Source organism: Ailuropoda melanoleuca, chromosome 10, assembly GCF_002007445.2.
Source record: "Ailuropoda melanoleuca isolate Jingjing chromosome 10, ASM200744v2, whole genome shotgun sequence".
Taxonomy (NCBI): Eukaryota; Metazoa; Chordata; class Mammalia; order Carnivora; family Ursidae; genus Ailuropoda; species Ailuropoda melanoleuca.
In genome coordinates, this window is record NC_048227.1 from 3740942 (window position 1) to 3757370 (window position 16429).

The following is a 16429-nucleotide window of genomic DNA, read 5'->3' on the forward strand; positions in this document are numbered from 1 at the left end:
GCTCTGGCCAGGGTTGCTGAGCTTGCTAAGTGAGGGGCATTACTACTCAGACACCTGAGGCTGAAGGGTATGGCGTGGTGTGGGGGAGTCAGGGGGCTTGTGGTCACTTAGAGTTCTCAGGCCCCAGAGACAGGACAGGCATCAGGAGCAAGTGGCTGGAAGTGCCCCGTAAAGAGGGCTTGGAGCCTCCCCTGCTGTAGGCCTGGACAGGGGTGGGCTCTGCAGCACAGAGAAGCTGTTCCCATGGAGCCAGGCTGCCTGTAAGAGCTGCCTGGTCACACCCAGCCGAGCCAGGCCTGAGCCGTTAGCCCGTGACCCAGGCAGCTGCTGGGCTCAGGCAGGCAGGGCTGCTTAGTGCAGCTCTGGGACCCACCATCCATCGTCCATCTGTCATGTGCAGCCACAGCTGAACTTGTGTCCTGGACCATCTGGAGCCTGCCAAGGACTCTTAATGCCCCAGAAATGAGTTAGGTTGAGGGGGGCGGGGTGGCAGGGACAGAAGCTGAAGACCAGCTGCCCTCAGAGAAGACCCTCTCCTTGTCACCCTTTCCTGCCCTGGGTCCCTCCATCAAACATTGGGTGAGATCTGGGTGCCCGGGAGTGTTCTGGGTGGTTCCCTTCTCAGCTGCCAGTCTGGCAGGCAGAGCCTGTACCCAGATGGTGGCCAACAGTGATCAGTGTGTGGCAGACAGAAGCCCAGGGCCCTGGGGACCCCAGAGGGACGTCTGGCTCAGTCTAGAGGACCATGCACCTTCTTGGCGGTGGTGACAGGAAGCTGAATTTTCACACAGAAAACGGGAAGGGAGGTCTAGTTAGGGGTGCCGGCCTGTAGCCACTGGCCCAGGCCTGCCCAGGGCTTTGCTGCACGTAGTGGGTACTCCTGCGCTGTGTGTTGAAACCAGTGACCCTTAGTCCATATATAGATGTGCGGTCCTGCCCACCATAGGTGGCTGCTAGCAGGGCACTCGGAGTTGCAGAAGCCACCGCCGGGTGGGAAGGGTGACCACCACCCAGCGCACAGCAGAACCCTCAGGCTCAGAGCCGTGCACCAGCATCCCCAGCATACTGCCAGGAGACTCGCTGCAGCTCTCCAATCACCGCTCCGGGCTCGGGGCAATGTCCCCATCCTGTCCACTCCCTGCCTCCCGGGGACTTCCCTGTCCCTGGCCTTGCATCTCTCAGTTGTGGGCATCTGGCCAGCCAGCTGCCCTGGGGCCTACCAGCCCTGCAGTTCAGGGGCTGGGGAGCGACCCTCTTTTTGCCTGCCAGCAAGGGCTGCTTGTGGCTGTTCGCTGAGCCTGGAGGGCTGCTGGGCAGCCTGGAACTAGGGCTACAGGGCCGGGGATGGGAGGCTCTAGGATGGTTCCAGGCAGCTATGTGGGGTGGAGAGCAGGCCTGCTCCCCAAGCAGGACCTGTGCTGCCACCTCACCTCTTCTCCACCAGGGATGGGCCAAGGGGCAGGAGCACCAGCCCAACGTGACCTCAGACTGGAACACTCCTGGCCTTAGGTCTCCAGCAGCCCTTTCCTGGTGCTCTCCTAGGCATCCTTCAAGGCCCATCCCGGAAGGCCCCTCTGATCTGCAGCCTATACCCACCTCCCACGGAAGACCCCTGCACCGGATGGCCTTCACAACTCGGCCTCCCCTTCCAGACTGTGAGCCCTGGCACGCACCCCCTCCCACCGCACCGTCCCCGGAGCCCTGTGCTGGTGAATGAACAAGTGACTCCTTGGGTATCCTCAGGCCTCCGAAGAAAGGACCCTGGGAAGACGGAGGGCTGGGAGGGGGGCTGGGCCGCAAGCTTAGGGGGAGGGGAGGAGAAAAAGAGGAAGTGGAGCCGGCCAGAGGAAGGGGGAGGAGACATGCCGGAGAGGAAGTGAACAGGTTCTCCGCTTGGGAACTTTGCCCTTGCAGGGAGATTTCCGAGCTGTCACTAGGGCAGGCACACAGACCCCAAGCCGTGGCCTGGCTTGGCCAATGGGGACTTTACCTGCTTTCTGGCGCTTTTTTCCTCTTGTGGTTCCCCCACCCTGCAAGGCGTCCAAGGAGGGGACACTCACAGTCCTCCCAGAGGACCACTCCCTGCCCCTCTCTAGAGAAACAGCTGCCCAGCCGCCTTGCCCTGGGTGCTTGAGCCCCACTGCTGCCCTGCCAGGTGAGGACCCCAAGCTCCACTTCGCAGAGGAAGAAAGTGATGTGTGGCTTCTGGACCGTTGGCTCCAGGAGGGTCGAGATGCTGCACTCAGCAGGTGCTCCATGAGGGCTAACTGATGAATGAGGGCATGGAACACTCTAGCAAACACACATCCTCTTTACAGATGAGGAAACTGAGGCAGGACTGGAGTCCAACGTGAAGGACACTAGGTGCAGGGCCCCAGGGAGCCTCCCACTGGCCCTCCCTGGTAAAGTGGCCCCTGTAATGCTCCAAAGAGACTGGGTCCAAAGGCTGTTCCGAAGTCTGAGTTCTCGGGTCCCACTTTCCTCCTCAGTGCTTATCTCCTGGGGTCCAGAGAGAACAGCCACCAGCCTTTGGTCACACGGCAATGGGTCTTGAGGCCCTAAGCCTGCAGGCTTGCAGGCTCCTGCCACCTCTTTCCCCAGCCCTCCTCCCCTGTTCCTAGGATAGTCTCAAAAGGAGATTCTGGACCTCAGGGTTCCTGAGGGACTGGGGTTGGGTTTCCTGTGCCCCCTGCCCAACTTTTTGTATGCCTCCCGCACTTTGGGATGCCCCCTCCAGGAAGCCTGCCATGATTTTCTCCTTCCACTACCGTAACAACAGCAGCTTTCCTGCTGAGGGGTGGTAGGGGACAACCCCACAGGGATCACACAGCAAGGGCACAGCTGGGTGCCAAACCTCCAGGATCACACTGCTCTTGCATCCAACACACCAGCACCAAGCAGCCAGGCATGCTTCCAGAGTGCAACAGGACCAGGCATTGTTTTGAGCAACACCCTGTAGAAAGCAGGTGTGATCCCGGAGACAGACCTCAAATGAGAGAGCGAAAGAGAGCTTGCTCTGCCACCTACGAAGGAAAGTAGCAGGTTTCCTCGGGAAGGAGGGAGGTTCTTAAAGAGCAATCAGGGAGGCCCCCCCCCAGGTAAGCAGCCAGCTGAAGTGGGCCCCCCGAGGCAGGAAGGCTAGGTTGGGCCCTGTGTGCTCTCCTGGGCAGCAGCCAGGGCATCGGTCCCCACCCAGGCCTGGCCTCTAGCCAGAGTCTCCCAGGGCCTCAGCTGGCCTCGGGCTACCCTGCTCCCCGAAAGTCATACCCCCAAGGGGGATCCCCGCCCTGGAGAAACTGGGAACTTCTGCTACTTCTTGGGAGAGTTTTTAAAAATCCTTAAAAACTACCCATCTCTCTTCCTGTGCCCCAGGGCACTCTGAGAAAGGCTGGGCCCTCCCGGGAAGTTCCCAGCCTTGCTTACTTGAACTTGATTGAATTTTCAGAAATAGAAAACAACGTTCCCTGGGCTCCCCCCCTTCTACACGCACCAGCTGAGCCCGTTCTTGCCCCAGACCAGCTGCTGGGAGGGCTTGCTGTCCCCATTCCACAGAGGAGAACCCCAGGCGATCCAGACAGACCCAGAACGTTGACAGGGAGCCAGACCCTGGGAGCTGAAGACCCCCCCAGGCAAACTGGGGGTGTGGGGAGGCTGAGGCATCCCGGCCTTCCCAGCAGTTGTCCTGGGAGGGTCTCGAAGACCACTCATCACCACAACTCCCCCGGAGAGGCTGGGGACCTGCCCAAAGCCACCTAGAGGCCAAGGTGGCCCTCAGACACCCGGTCCTTTCATTTTCCAGACCAGGGCCTGTTCTGCCAGTTGACAGAGGTCGGTCGGATCAAGCGGGGTGGGGTCAGCAGCAGCTTGGAGGCCAAGTGGAGGCTCCCTGTGCGGCCCCCCGGGGTGTGGGCAAACACACCCAGGAGGAATCCTGTCACTGCACGGGAGGTACCACACACACTTTGCACCTTAGGCCTCTGTCCCTGGGCTGTGAGAAAAGGCAGGGGGGCATCTGGCACTCAGGGTGCTGAGCCCCCGGAGATCGGGTCAGTGCGGGGGCTCAACCCCTTCCTGGCTGGGTGGCCTTCTTCCTGCTGCTCTTCTGCCTGACCCAGGGGCCTGGAATGCCTGAGGAGTTGGGGGAACGGAGTGGGGGAGGGAGGAAGGGGCGCCCCTCCTGGAGGGCCCGAGGAAGTGAAAGGGGAACGTAGAAGGGGGAAGGAGGTGTTGGAAAGTGCAGGCAGGCGGGGCCGCTGACTCAGAGGCCAGTCTCACTCACCTCAGGGCTAAGCCTGGCCTCCCCAGTCCCCGAGAGTCCCTGAGGGCCTGCTCCTACCAGAGCCAGGCCTGCATCACCACCCAGAAATCTCACCTCACCCCTGCCAGCTCAGCCGGAATCTCCCCATTTCTCAGACTAACAAACTGAGGCCGGTGACCACGGGACTTGGTCTTGCAGTTCGCAGCGCATCGTGACTGGACCCCCACGCCACCGGTGGGCAGTGGCAGAGCCGGGCCCTGGCTGGCCGTGGGGCACACACTCGGGGCTCCGCACGGAGCGCTCCCCACCTGGCGCTGCACCTCCAGCCGCGGGGCCTGGGGCGCATCCAAGTGGAAACCAGATCAGTCATGGCCACGGAGCTGCGTCACCAGGCCCTGCCTAGCCAGAAATCTCGGCTGCTGCCAGGCTGGCCGTCACCCTGAGCTGGCTGTGTGGCTGGGCTTCCTGATGTCTCCCCGTGCCTGGCCCTGTGCCAGCTGCTGGGGACATCGGGGGACCCCCTGGCCTGCCCTGTCCACTGGGGACACGGTCCTGCCTGGATGAGGTTGGTCCTGTGCAGCCCAGAGAAGGGACAGAAGTCGTGGGCTTCAGTTTGGTGGATCAGGCAGAGAAAGGGTTTCCCCAGCAAACTGGACTCTGTGGGGGGCTGGTGGCAGCAGCCAGGGCTCCCCTTCCCCTCATTTCCGGGGTCCCTAGGGAATCATTTTGGCTGTCCAGTGAAGTCATCTGGGCTGCTGAGACCCCTAGCATCGGCGATGACAGCGGGGGTGGGGGGTGGCACCCAGGTGTGCCCACAGCTGTGACCCAGGGCATATAGTGAGGAAGGGGCAGGGTCGGTCCAGGCCCAGGTAAGACTTAGCAGTAAGCCCGCTGCGCCCAGGGCTGAAAGGCCACGTGCTGTGCCTTCTTCGCGAGCCCCAGAGCAGGTGGAGTACCCCAGGAAGGAACGTAGCATCTTCCCCCATCCATGAGGCCCCACAGAATAGTCAGCTCAGCACAATGTCTTATGGGGACCCCAGTCTTTCCTTCTTCGAACCACAGTGAGGCTCCGCACTAAGATTCTGTTCTGTCACTCACCCATTGGATGTCCCTGGAGAGTGACTCAGCATCTCTGAGTCCACTGGGGTCCGTAAGACCGTGTGTGGATGGCATTGTCCGGGTGGGCCTTCTGGGCCTTTCAGCAGCTTGTCACAGACACCCTCAAAGCTGGCCACCACTCACCTCCTTAACAAAAGAGAAACCAAGGCCCAGAGATGGGCAGAGCCTTGCCCAGTGTCACATAGCACGTGTGGCAAGCCAGAGCCCAGGCCTGGAAGGCTGGAGGTTTGCACTTTGTGTGCTGCTGGGAGGGCCCGGTGGGTCTGTCTGGAAGGTGCAGGACTCTGCTCCCCGTGGCCAAAGCGATGACAGCTCCAAGGCGACCTGAGCAGGCTCTGGCTGCGTGGACAGCTCCCGCGGCCACTTGCGTCCTGTCTGCCCAGGATGGAAGCTGCCTGCCCTGGCCTGGCCTTCCCCACCTGGCCAAAGCCAGTCCTGCCCACAGCCTCATTCCTTGTCACTCTCAGAGCACACGGACTTCAGGTCCCTCAAAGGGTCCGGCTCAGGAGGGAGTGGGACACCCCTTGCTGCCCCCTACTTGCCCTGGGGTCACCTCTCTGCAGGCTGGTGCATCGTGGCACCCAGCACCCAGTGGGCAGCAGGACTGCAGAAGCCGATGGAAAGTTCTAAGTGTCCAGCTCTGTCACTCCCCTTCTGGGGACACAGCGGCTAACCCCGTTGCGGCCTTGGACAAGTTGCTCACCTCCGGAGTGGCAAAGCTGTAGGGAGAGAACAGGAGAATGAACGGAAACACGGGGCCTGCCCAGAGCAAGTACAGGGTAGCCACATGCTGGTGACCTTGGGCCGGGCACACTGTGTCCCTGTGGTACAAAGGCCCTAATAGCTCTTCTTCATCCCAGGCTTGCGGAAGGGTCAAGGAGTGGGGCGGGGGGGCTCACCAGCCTTGCAGCCAGCTCTTGGTTTGTTCCCCGCTGGGCCAGCTCCAGAGGCAGAGGGAGGGGAGTCCTGGGAAAAGCCCCTTCTGCCTGCCCCCCCCCAGCATGTGTGTAATATGTGTGAGCTCACAAGACAAATCCATGCCTCTCGCTGGTCCCCAGGCTTCTCACACACAGAGCAGGGCCCTTGAGGGGTGGGTGGTGGGGAGGAGAGAGCCAGGGAATGCCCCCCTCTCCCTCATGTCCTCCTGGATTGTTTTTCCACCGGAGAATACTGGCAGGACGTTTGGGTGAGGAGTGGCAAGGGAGGGGTGGGGGTGAGCAAAAGACTTGAACGGGCACTTGAAACAGGAGCCTACCCAAATCTCCAAACCACTGATACAGATAAAAAGATGCTCGGGGCGCCTGGGTGGCTCGGTGGGTTAAGCATCCGACTCTTGGGCTCGGCTCAGGTCTTGATCTTGGGGTCGTGAGTTCGAGCCCCACTGGGCGTGGAGCTTACTTTAAAAAAAAAAAAAAGACGTTCAACATCATGGGTCAACGGGAAATGCAAATTAAAACCACACTGAGATTCAGCCTCACCCCCCAGTGGGTGAGGTGAGGAGGATGGGCATACACCAAGTGCTGCTGGGGACGAGCAGCTGCTCGCGGGGCTGGGATTTCCACAACCACCTTGGAAACTGTTCATAATGCCCTGAAAATATGACCCAGCAATTCTACTCCTAGGTTCTTCTCCAAGAAAAATGAGTCCACGTGTCCACAGAAGACATGAGCAGAAATGTCCGTGCATATTCGCATACAATATGCAGTCACATACCCTGTATTTACCAACGCCCTGAGGGCAGGCGAGCAATGGTACAGAGAAGAAACAAGATGTGGTGCATTCACGCACCGGAATAAAGTACTGGCGGGCTCGACCGCGAGCCCCGGGAACACCCCGCTGAATGGAAGAAGCCAGACACGGGAGTACATGCCGTGTGATTCAGCGTTACGGAGTTTACAGACCGGGGTGGGAGTCTGTGCTGAGGTCAGGATGGTGGCTGCCCTTTGGGGAGGAGAGACTGAAAAGGGTGTGAGGGAGCCTCTGAGAGTTGAAAATGTCTCTTGGTCGGGGTGCTGGGCCTAAGTGTTTGGTCTGGGGCAATTCATGCAGCTGCACGCTAAGGAGGTGTGCACTTTCCCAAGAGGGTAGCTAGTTTGGGAATGGGGCCCACCCCTGCCAGCCTCATCTCACGTGCCAGGCAAGCTGGCCTCTTGTCCTCAGAGCACCGAACTCCTGCCTGCCTCAGGGCCTTTGCACTTGCCTTCCGTTCTTGCTGCCTATAATGGACCCCGCTCCCCAGGCACACCGTTTTTGCTTCTTTAGAGTCTGCTTATCCTTTAAGGCTCAGTGTAAATGTCACCTCTTCCAGGAAGTCCTCCCTGATCTCTAGACAAGGGCTGGCTCTTATGCCTCCTGCGTTTCTTTGTCATGCCCATCACAGCTGATAATGAAGTGCATCTGTGTGATGACAGGTTTGCTTTCTCCCTCCCTGCTCCATAGGCAGGGGTCCTATATGTTTTGGTCACTGCAGGATTCCCAGCTCATACTGCATGGTTAGTGAAGTTTTCAGCTTCCATCTGCGGAAGGAAGGAAGGAAGGGAGGGAGGGAGGGAGGGAGGGAGGAAGGAAGGATCAATCCATGGATTCAGTTCTCCATAGAAGGGACAGAGGCGGCAGGAATGGCTGTGTTCTCTCGTGAGGGTGTGAGCATCCTGTCCCAGGAGGGTGTGGTGTCCCAGGACTGCCAAAAGCTGATGAGGAATAGGCCTAGGGAGGAAAGGGCTGGCCACCTGAGGGCTCACACCTTCCAGATGATGTTGGCAGGAGGAGAGTAGTGGTGTCATAGGAAGTCCTCAGGTCTCTGGGCTGTAGCTGACTCACCCAGTCTCTGATAACACTCACAGGTCAGACTCCAGCCTTGTGTCTCAGAGGTCCCCAGGGGAAACACTGTCTGATATCCTGACTGTGCGAGGGGCTGACCGGGAGGACGGGCAGCCCAACCTGAGGGTCTGGCCTGGCTTTCCAGCGGAGGGGTCTTTTTGGTTGGGCTTTGAGGTTTGAATAGGAGACAAGTTAGAGAGGTCTTGATAGAAGGGTATGTTGGGAGAGCTGAAAACATCTGATGTGGCCATTTCCATTCTGGCCAACACCCAGCAGAGAACAAGGAGGCCCCCAGCTGAGTGAATGGGGTTGGGGTGGGCATGGGGTTGGGGGAGCCCACCCACCACTGCCTGCCCCTCTATGCCCCATTCCACCCAGGACACAGCTTGGGGGAAAGGAGGTCAGAAGGGGCTGTCAGTCCCTACCCCTTGTGAGGAATGTATGGGGCCTTGAATTCAGGTTCCATTGGACAGATGGGGAGACTGAGGTGGGCGTGGACAGAGCCTAGGCTCACATACGTGGGTTAAGCTAGGGTTTGGGAGCCCACAAGGGCTGGGTAATTCCCAGACACAAGTTCACCACGCCAGCCTCTAGGACCCAGCCCTGGGACTTAGAACCTGAACGAGGCCTCCCAAGTGACAGCTGCAGGGCCTCTGGGCTTCCTCCCCCTAGAGCTGGTCAGAGGCCCCTTCCTCAGCTCGTCAGCCTCAACCCTGGCCCAGAGAAGGACAGCCAGCTACAGAGACACAGAGCAAGACAGCAGGAATGTGGTAGCACTGGGACTCAGCGGACACCCAGCACGCCTGGGGCAGGCGTCTTCTCAGAGAACTAGCCTGAACTCAGGAGCTGGGACTTTGTCTGGCAAGGGTGATGGGAGCCATAGAGGGTGTAAGGAGCAGGGGCGGGGCAGGGCCAAGTCTGATGCTTCAGCAGAAAGTTCCACATTAAGAAAGGGCCCAGGAGGGCTCCAACATAAACTCAGATTTCAGATTTCTCTCTGCGCCCGGCTGAGTAGACGTTGGGACTAGAAATACTAGAGTTATGAGAACAATTATAATTATAGCAATGACAGTGATCACCTGTGTGTCTGTTCACTTTTCTGATGCTCTACATTTTGCTTTTTTCCCCATGGCAACCCCAGGAGGCAGGCAGGCTGGCTTTCATCACACTGTTGTTGTTGTTTGTTAAAGATTTATTTATTTGAGTGGGGAAGGGGCAGAGGGAGAGAGAGAATTTCAAGCAGACTCCGTGCTTGATCTCATGACCCTGAGATTACTACCTGAGCCAAAACCAAGAACTGGACACTTAACCGACTGAGCCACCCAGGTGCCCGTAGTTACACTGTTTCACAGCTGTTGGTATCAAAGCCCACAGTCAAGGCTGGGGACCTGCCTGGATGAGGTGAGCTGGGGAGCCACTGGCTGGGACCGACTGTTCCTTCACAACCAGATCTCTTCGCCTGGCCCTGTCCTGCTCACTCCTGTCAGCTGCTCCAGGAGGCAGGGGCCTTGCTGGTTCCCCAAATCCAGGCGAGGCCCAGAAGGGCAAGGGGACATGCCCAAGGTTACACCCAGCAAGGAAACCATGGTGAGCTGGGGCACGTCTGCCTTCTCCGTGATCCTGGGCAAGTCACTTTACGTGGAAGGACCTCGATCTCACTTTTATTTTTTTTTATTTTTATTTTTTAATTTTTTTTAAGACTTTATTTATTCGACAGAGATAGAGACAGTCAGTGAGAGAGGGAACACAAGCAGGGGGAGTGGGAGAGGAAGAAGCAGGCTCATAGCAGAGGAGCCTGATGTGGGGCTCGATCCCAGAACGCCGGGATCACGCCCTGAGCCGAAGGCAGACACTTAACCGCTGTGCCACCCAGGCGCCCCTTGATCTCACTTTTAAAATAGGGGTGAGGGGCGCCTGAGTGGCTCAGTCAGTTAAGCGTCTGCCTTCTGCTCAGGGCATGATCTCAGGGTGCTGGGATCGAGCCCCACATCGGGCTCCCTGCTCAGCGGGGAGTCTGCTTCTCTCTCTCCCTCTGCCCCTCTCTCTGGTCCTGTGCACGCGCACTCTCTTTCTCTCTCAAATAGATGAATAAAATTTTTAAAATAAAATAAAATACAATTGACCTACTCTAAAAAAATTTTTTTTAAATAAAATAAAATAGGGGTAAAAATGTCATGGATCCAGCGTGTGTGTTGAGGGGTCAGAAAAGTGCCACGCGGGGCCTGGCTGGCTAGGTTGGTAGTGAATGGGACTCTTGATCTCGGGGTTGTGAGTTCAAGCCCCATACTGGGTGCAGAGATGACTTAGAACTTAAAACAACAACAACAACAAAACCTTCGAAAGAAAAGTGCCCAATGGAGGTGTTGGGCTGGAAAACGTTCCCTTATGTTCCCAGGGAGGAACTGGGGGCCAGTGGCCTCTCCATGGGAGCTCCCCGAGGTCTGCTTTGGGGAGGTAGCAGGGAGGCGGTAGGGAGGAGGAGCCGGGTGTCCATGATCAGCTGATGGATTGAGCTTCCTGGCCTAGCCTCTTGCCTACTCCCAGGGGCCGCCTGAGCCGAGGCCAGAGAGCAAAGGGCAAAGGCTGGAGCCTGGCCTCTCCCTGTCCTCCTGGGGCCATTTGGAGACATTATCGAGGCCTAATCAGGATAGCCGCCTTTCCCTGAGGGTGCACTGGGTGTGGTGCCAGCCTTCCAGTTTAGCGTCTGTAAGTGGCCCCCTCACCTGTCCCCACCCTCGGACTGAACCATCCGCCTAGGCCTCGGGGCGGGGGCCGGGGGCAGCTATCTGTTCTAGTCTGAAAACGCAAGCCTAGGGGACTTTAGCAGCACCCACACTTGGGAAGGGCCGAGCCAGGACTCGTGGCCAGGTGGGCAGGCCCCCAGAGCCGGAGGTGACTGTGCAGGTGACTGAGCCGAGCAGAGGAGCTGGACCGGCGTCCTCAGGCCCCGCGGCTGCCCTGCAGTCCATCTGACACTCAGCTCCTTAGGCCGGGGCAATGCTCTTGGAGGCCTGGAAATTTCTGGGTGACTCAGGAGAATCAGTCTGTCACAGGCCACTCATGGGGACCCCTGTGGCTATACCTGGGCCAGCATTCCTAAGGTGGGGGTTCACATGGCCTGGGGCTGAAAAGCAGAACCCTGGCAGCACGCGGGTGCGCTGGGCCATGCCCTGCCATCTCTGGGCCTCAGTGTGCTCACCCCATCGTGGAGCCCGGTGGCCTCAGACCAGCATTCCAGGGCCCAGGGGGGCTCTGGCCCACCCGGATGGGTGGGATACTGAGTCAACGCAGCGCCACGTGGCCAGGGCTGAAGGAGGTGACAGTTGAAGGTGCGGGAGGATTTTCTCTGCTCAGAATCTGGGTCCAGATAGTGGGCTGCAAGACAGAGACCCAGACACTCGCAGGTGGGGAGGGGATAAGGTCTAGGTCTAAGCAAATCAGAGGGTGGAGGGCCCCGCTGGACACCCCAGGTAGGTAACTGCCTGCAGTCCGGAGGTGAGCGTGGTCAGACCCATTCTGCAGACAAGCCTTCCAGCCTGGGGCGGTGGAGCCCAAGGCCAGGGCCCCCGCTCAGCCTCGGGGGTCCAGGCGTCGCCTCTGCCCAGGGCTCCGGCGCTGAGGGCTGGGGTGGGGTGCTATTATCTGACGCTGCCAGGCTCGCGCGGCTCAGGCTCACGTGGCCGCGGCTCCGCGCCTCCCTCGTCCCGGGACCGAGTCTCTCGCGGGCAGATAAGCCCGGCGCTCCCAGAGCGTGTCCAGCACGGGCCGGGCCGGGCCGGAGCTCCCCGCGGGCCCCCTCCCCGCCCTCCCCCCTCCTCGGCCGGCCCGGCCCACTTGGCCCAACTTCCTCTCCATAAAAGGCGAGGTTTGGGAGCGCCCGGGGAGGGGGCGTTGGGCTCACACGCCGGGCTGCCGAGCTCTGCCTGGGCCGCCCCCCACGTCCTCCTGCCCCCAGGGAGCCGGCGGGGGCCCGGGGGGCTCCCAGGCGCGGAGGTTCTCTAATCCCCGCCTCGCCCCTGCCCCTGGCATCCCCCAGACCACCAGCCCGACCGCGCTCCCCTCCTCCGGACCCGCCCGAGCGCCATGCACTTTGTCCCCACTTCGCGTTTGAACAGCCTGAGGCCCACAGCCAGGCGGGTCCGGGGAGCGCGGGGTTGGGCATCTGGATGACCAACGAGGGTCACAACGTAACTCAACTCCGTGGAGATGCGTACGAGTCATAGTGGGGACTGTAGAGTGCATTTTAATACTTATAGAGATTGGGTACTCCCTCCCAGGCAAACTTGTCACTTGGCTAGCTTGTGACCTTGGGCGCCCGTTACTTTGGCGCCCAGCCTCAGTTTCCCCGTCTGTTAACCGAGGGTGAGGCTTTTCCTCTCCGGAGTTTGTGCAGATGTAAAGCACAGCCCCCAGCCGACCCAGCGCGGGGTTAGAGCCGGAACCAGCAGGGGTGGGGGGCGCAGCCGTTTCCCGCCCGCACCCCCGGCGCCCCTCCGGGGGTGGGGAGCCCGCAGGACTGCGTTGAGGCTGAAAGGCAGTGGATGCCGAGACAAACAGTGGGTGCTCAATAAATGCAGCCCCCCCCCCCGTGAGTCATCCCCGTCCTGGCCCTGGGCCGGGGAGCAGGGCCATCGGGTGTCATCTGGCTCCACCCCGCCGTGCGGTGTGACCTTGGCAGGGCTCCGCCCCTCTCCGGGCCTCAGTTTCCCTCCGCACAAGTCCAGGGGAGGGCGGGCCAGGCCAGCTGGGGGGCGCGGGCGGACCCTGCGCGGCTCCCCCTCCCAGGCGCGGCCCGCGGTCCCTGCCGGCCCGGCCACGTCCGCTGCCCACGAGGCCGCCATAAAAGGCAAGCGGCCGCAGGTCGCGCAGCCAAACTTAGTCATCCGGCCCGCGGGCCGCCGGGCTGCACGCAGCCGCTTCCTCCCCGAACTTCCCGTTTTCCGAGGGGCCCTGGAGGGGGCGGAGGTGCGGCCGGGCCTTTCGAAACGCCTCGGCTCCCAGTGGCCGGGGGCTTGGCCAGGGGGCGCCCCCGCTGGCGCTTTCCTCCCGGAGCCGCGGCTCCGCGCGGCGCCTCCAGGAGATGCCTGTGAGGGAGGCCCAGGCTGCTGCCCAGATAAATCTCAGCCAGCAGCCAGGAGCCGTCCGTGCCGGGTCCGAGCGTCCGGCCAAAACCACCCAGATAGCGTCCCGGAGCAGGGATCGGTCAGGGGTATGGGACAGAATGCAGTGCAAAGCACGGAAGAGCTCGCTCTGCTGCAGTGGCCGGCGGGTGCATGCACCCCAGGGGCCCCCCTCATGCTGTCTGCTTCCGGATCCATTTACAGGCAAAGCTAACTCGTGGTCAGGGCAGTCAGGACAGCGGCTATCCAGAGGGGGTGGGAGGCAGGTCCTGAGTGGCAGGGAGGCAGGGGTTGGAGCCTTCTCGGAATGGACCCGCTCCCTGTGCTATCTCGGGTGGTGGCCCTATGGCTGCACAGTCAAGGTTGGTGACCTCGACTGTAGGGAAATTATACCCCAATACAGAACTGTAAAAAAAAAAAAGAAAGAAAGAAAGAAAGAAAGAAAAAAGAATGCACACACAGGACACTCCCATACATTGTTTAGGGATGTCCACAAAGGTACAGAGGCCATAGGAACATGGGAGGGAGTCACTGTTACAGCTTTGGGGTACAGGTGGGAGGGGGTGCAAGGAGACACATGGAAGGGTGGGTGCCCACTGATTCTGATCTATATTTCTTTCAGAAAACAAAGCTAGGGGCGCCTGGGTGGCACAGCGGTTAAGCGTCTGCCTTCAGCTCAGGGCGTGATCCCGGCGTTGTGGGATCGAGCCCCCACAAGGCTCCTCCGCTATGAGCCTGCTTCTTCCTTTCCCACTCCCCCTGCTTGTGTTCCCTCTCTCGCTGGCTGTCTCTCTGTAAAATAAATAAATAAAATCTTAAAAAAAAAAAAAAAAAGAAAAAGAAAACAAAGCTGAAGGAAACATGGTAAGATGATGACTAGGTCTGGGGGTACGTTATCTTCCTCTCTGTCCTTTTCTGTGTATTTGAAATATTGCCCACTTTTCACAATGAAAGGGGCAAAAGCACAAGGGCTGGGAATTGGACATGGTGGTCAACCTCTTTGACCCTCAGTTTCTTCTTCTGTTCAATGGGGCAATCAATAATCCCTTTGGGGAAAGTTTACTGAGAATTATATGCAGTGATATATGCAAAATGCTGGGTATGAGCCCTAGGTATGCTGTAGATGCTTGATACAGGGGTCTGTATGGGGCTCCCCTTTTCCTAAGCCCCACCCTGGGAGAAGGGATGACTTGCTAGGGTGGGGGGCCAGGGTGGGAAGGTCTTCAGCCCACAGCTCCATGAGGCCAATGGCCTAGCCTGGCCTGGCTGGGAAGGCTTGCGTTTCTGACAAATGGGGCCAGCCAACCCCATGCCCTGCCTGTCCCGTCCTGTCCTGTCCTGACTGTCCTGTCCCCAGGGCCAGGGTCACTCCAGGTGAGGCTCAGGGCCAGCGTACCATCAGGACACAGGCCAGCAGGTCACCTGGCCTCGGATTCCAGGTGGCTGGATCCTCAGGAAGCCTCTGCAGGTGGTGAGGACACACAGGGATTGTGGGTGACAGCCGGTCGGTCAACACTGTTGGGGACACAGAGCCCAGAGAGCCCCAGAGGGCTGTGGGCAACCCAGGCCAGCAGGAAGGAAGGGAGGAGGGTGCAGGGAGGAAGGGAGGAGGGGTTAAGAAAGGGCATTCAGGAAAGGAGAGGGAAGAGAGAAGAGAAAGCAAAAGGATGGTAGCCTGCTTTTCCTCCCACTATTTTGGAACCCCCATACATGGGCATTGCATCTGGGCTCTCTGGTGGAAGCCTCCCATGACCCTCTTGGGGGATGGAGACCTTCCAAAGGCAGCAAGGTTACATGACTAGGCCAAGGTGCCCCAGGCTGAGAAGGGCAGGGTCTGGGGGAGTGTGAACAAGAGAGACTGACAGAGATATTATGTGGCCAGGGGGCAAGGGAGCCCGTGGTAGGGGATGTGAAACAGCTCAAGTGAAGGGGAGGCCTAGAGAGTGAGGAAGAAGGGGTGGGGGGTTGGCAGCAGGCTCTGGGCAGGACGGAGGCAGGAGTGACTGGAAGACACACCTCTCGGGTGCCCTCTAGCGGGGACGTTCTCCTTCCTGGCTAGGCGGCCCTGTGTGTCCGCATTCCAAGCGTTAGGGAGTGACTGGATTCTCCCCGTGCAACCCAGCCCACCAGGCCCCCCCCTCCATAGCACCTCATTTTCAACCCTCCCTCACCTCCTCAGGCTCTGCCTCACCTCAGGCCTTGCTGGACAAGAGGAGGCCGTGGGAAAACATCAAGCAAGAGGAGCGCCCTTAGCCGCCCCAGGACCCAGCCATCAGCCACCCACCAAGAGGTCTGGCTGCAGTCTCCCAGCGACGCTACGGGGAGAGACATTTCTCTCCTCCTTTTTTAGATGAGAAATCTGAGGCCTAGAGGGTACACAGGCGCCCCCTCTCTCATGCACACGATCGCACTATGGGGCTGGTCACCCTGAGTCTGGACATCTGGGTGAATGCGCTGGAAGCTGGCAAAAACAGCCCCTCCTCCAGTATCTGAGGAATCTAACCTTTCTGCTGAAGACCCCGAAACACCCTCGTCTGAAGGGACCCTCTGCAGACCCCCCCACCACCACCCTGGAATGAAGGTCAGATTTCAGCCTGCCCCAGACGCTCAGAAGTCAAGGTTGACCCTGGAGAAAATAGCTTATACTCCAAATGTTGCTAATAGCTTATACTCCAAATGTTCCTAATTTCCTTTTTTTTTTTTAAGATTTATTTATTTGTCAGAAAGAGAGAGAGTGAGTGAGCACAAGTAGGGGAGCAGCAGAGGGAGAAACAGGCTCTCTGCTGAGCAGGGAGTCTGACGTGGGGCTCGATCCCAGGACCCCCAGAACATGACCTGAGACAAAGGCAGACATTTAACTGACTGAGTCACCCAGCAGGCGTCCCCAAATGTTGCTAGTTTCCATCAGTAGGAAGGTAAGGGCTCTGGGTGGAGAAGGGCTCTGAGGTGTGAGGCCCAACAGGGTGGACTGGGACACTGCATCGGAGGGCTGGGTGTATGGGTGTGAGCAGCCCAGAGCCAGAGTGTCAGGGGTCCGGTGGTGCGGCTGGAAGGGTCTCCAACAGTCTGCCAGGTCTGTAGACTGAAGTTTCAACCAACCCATTCATGGCCT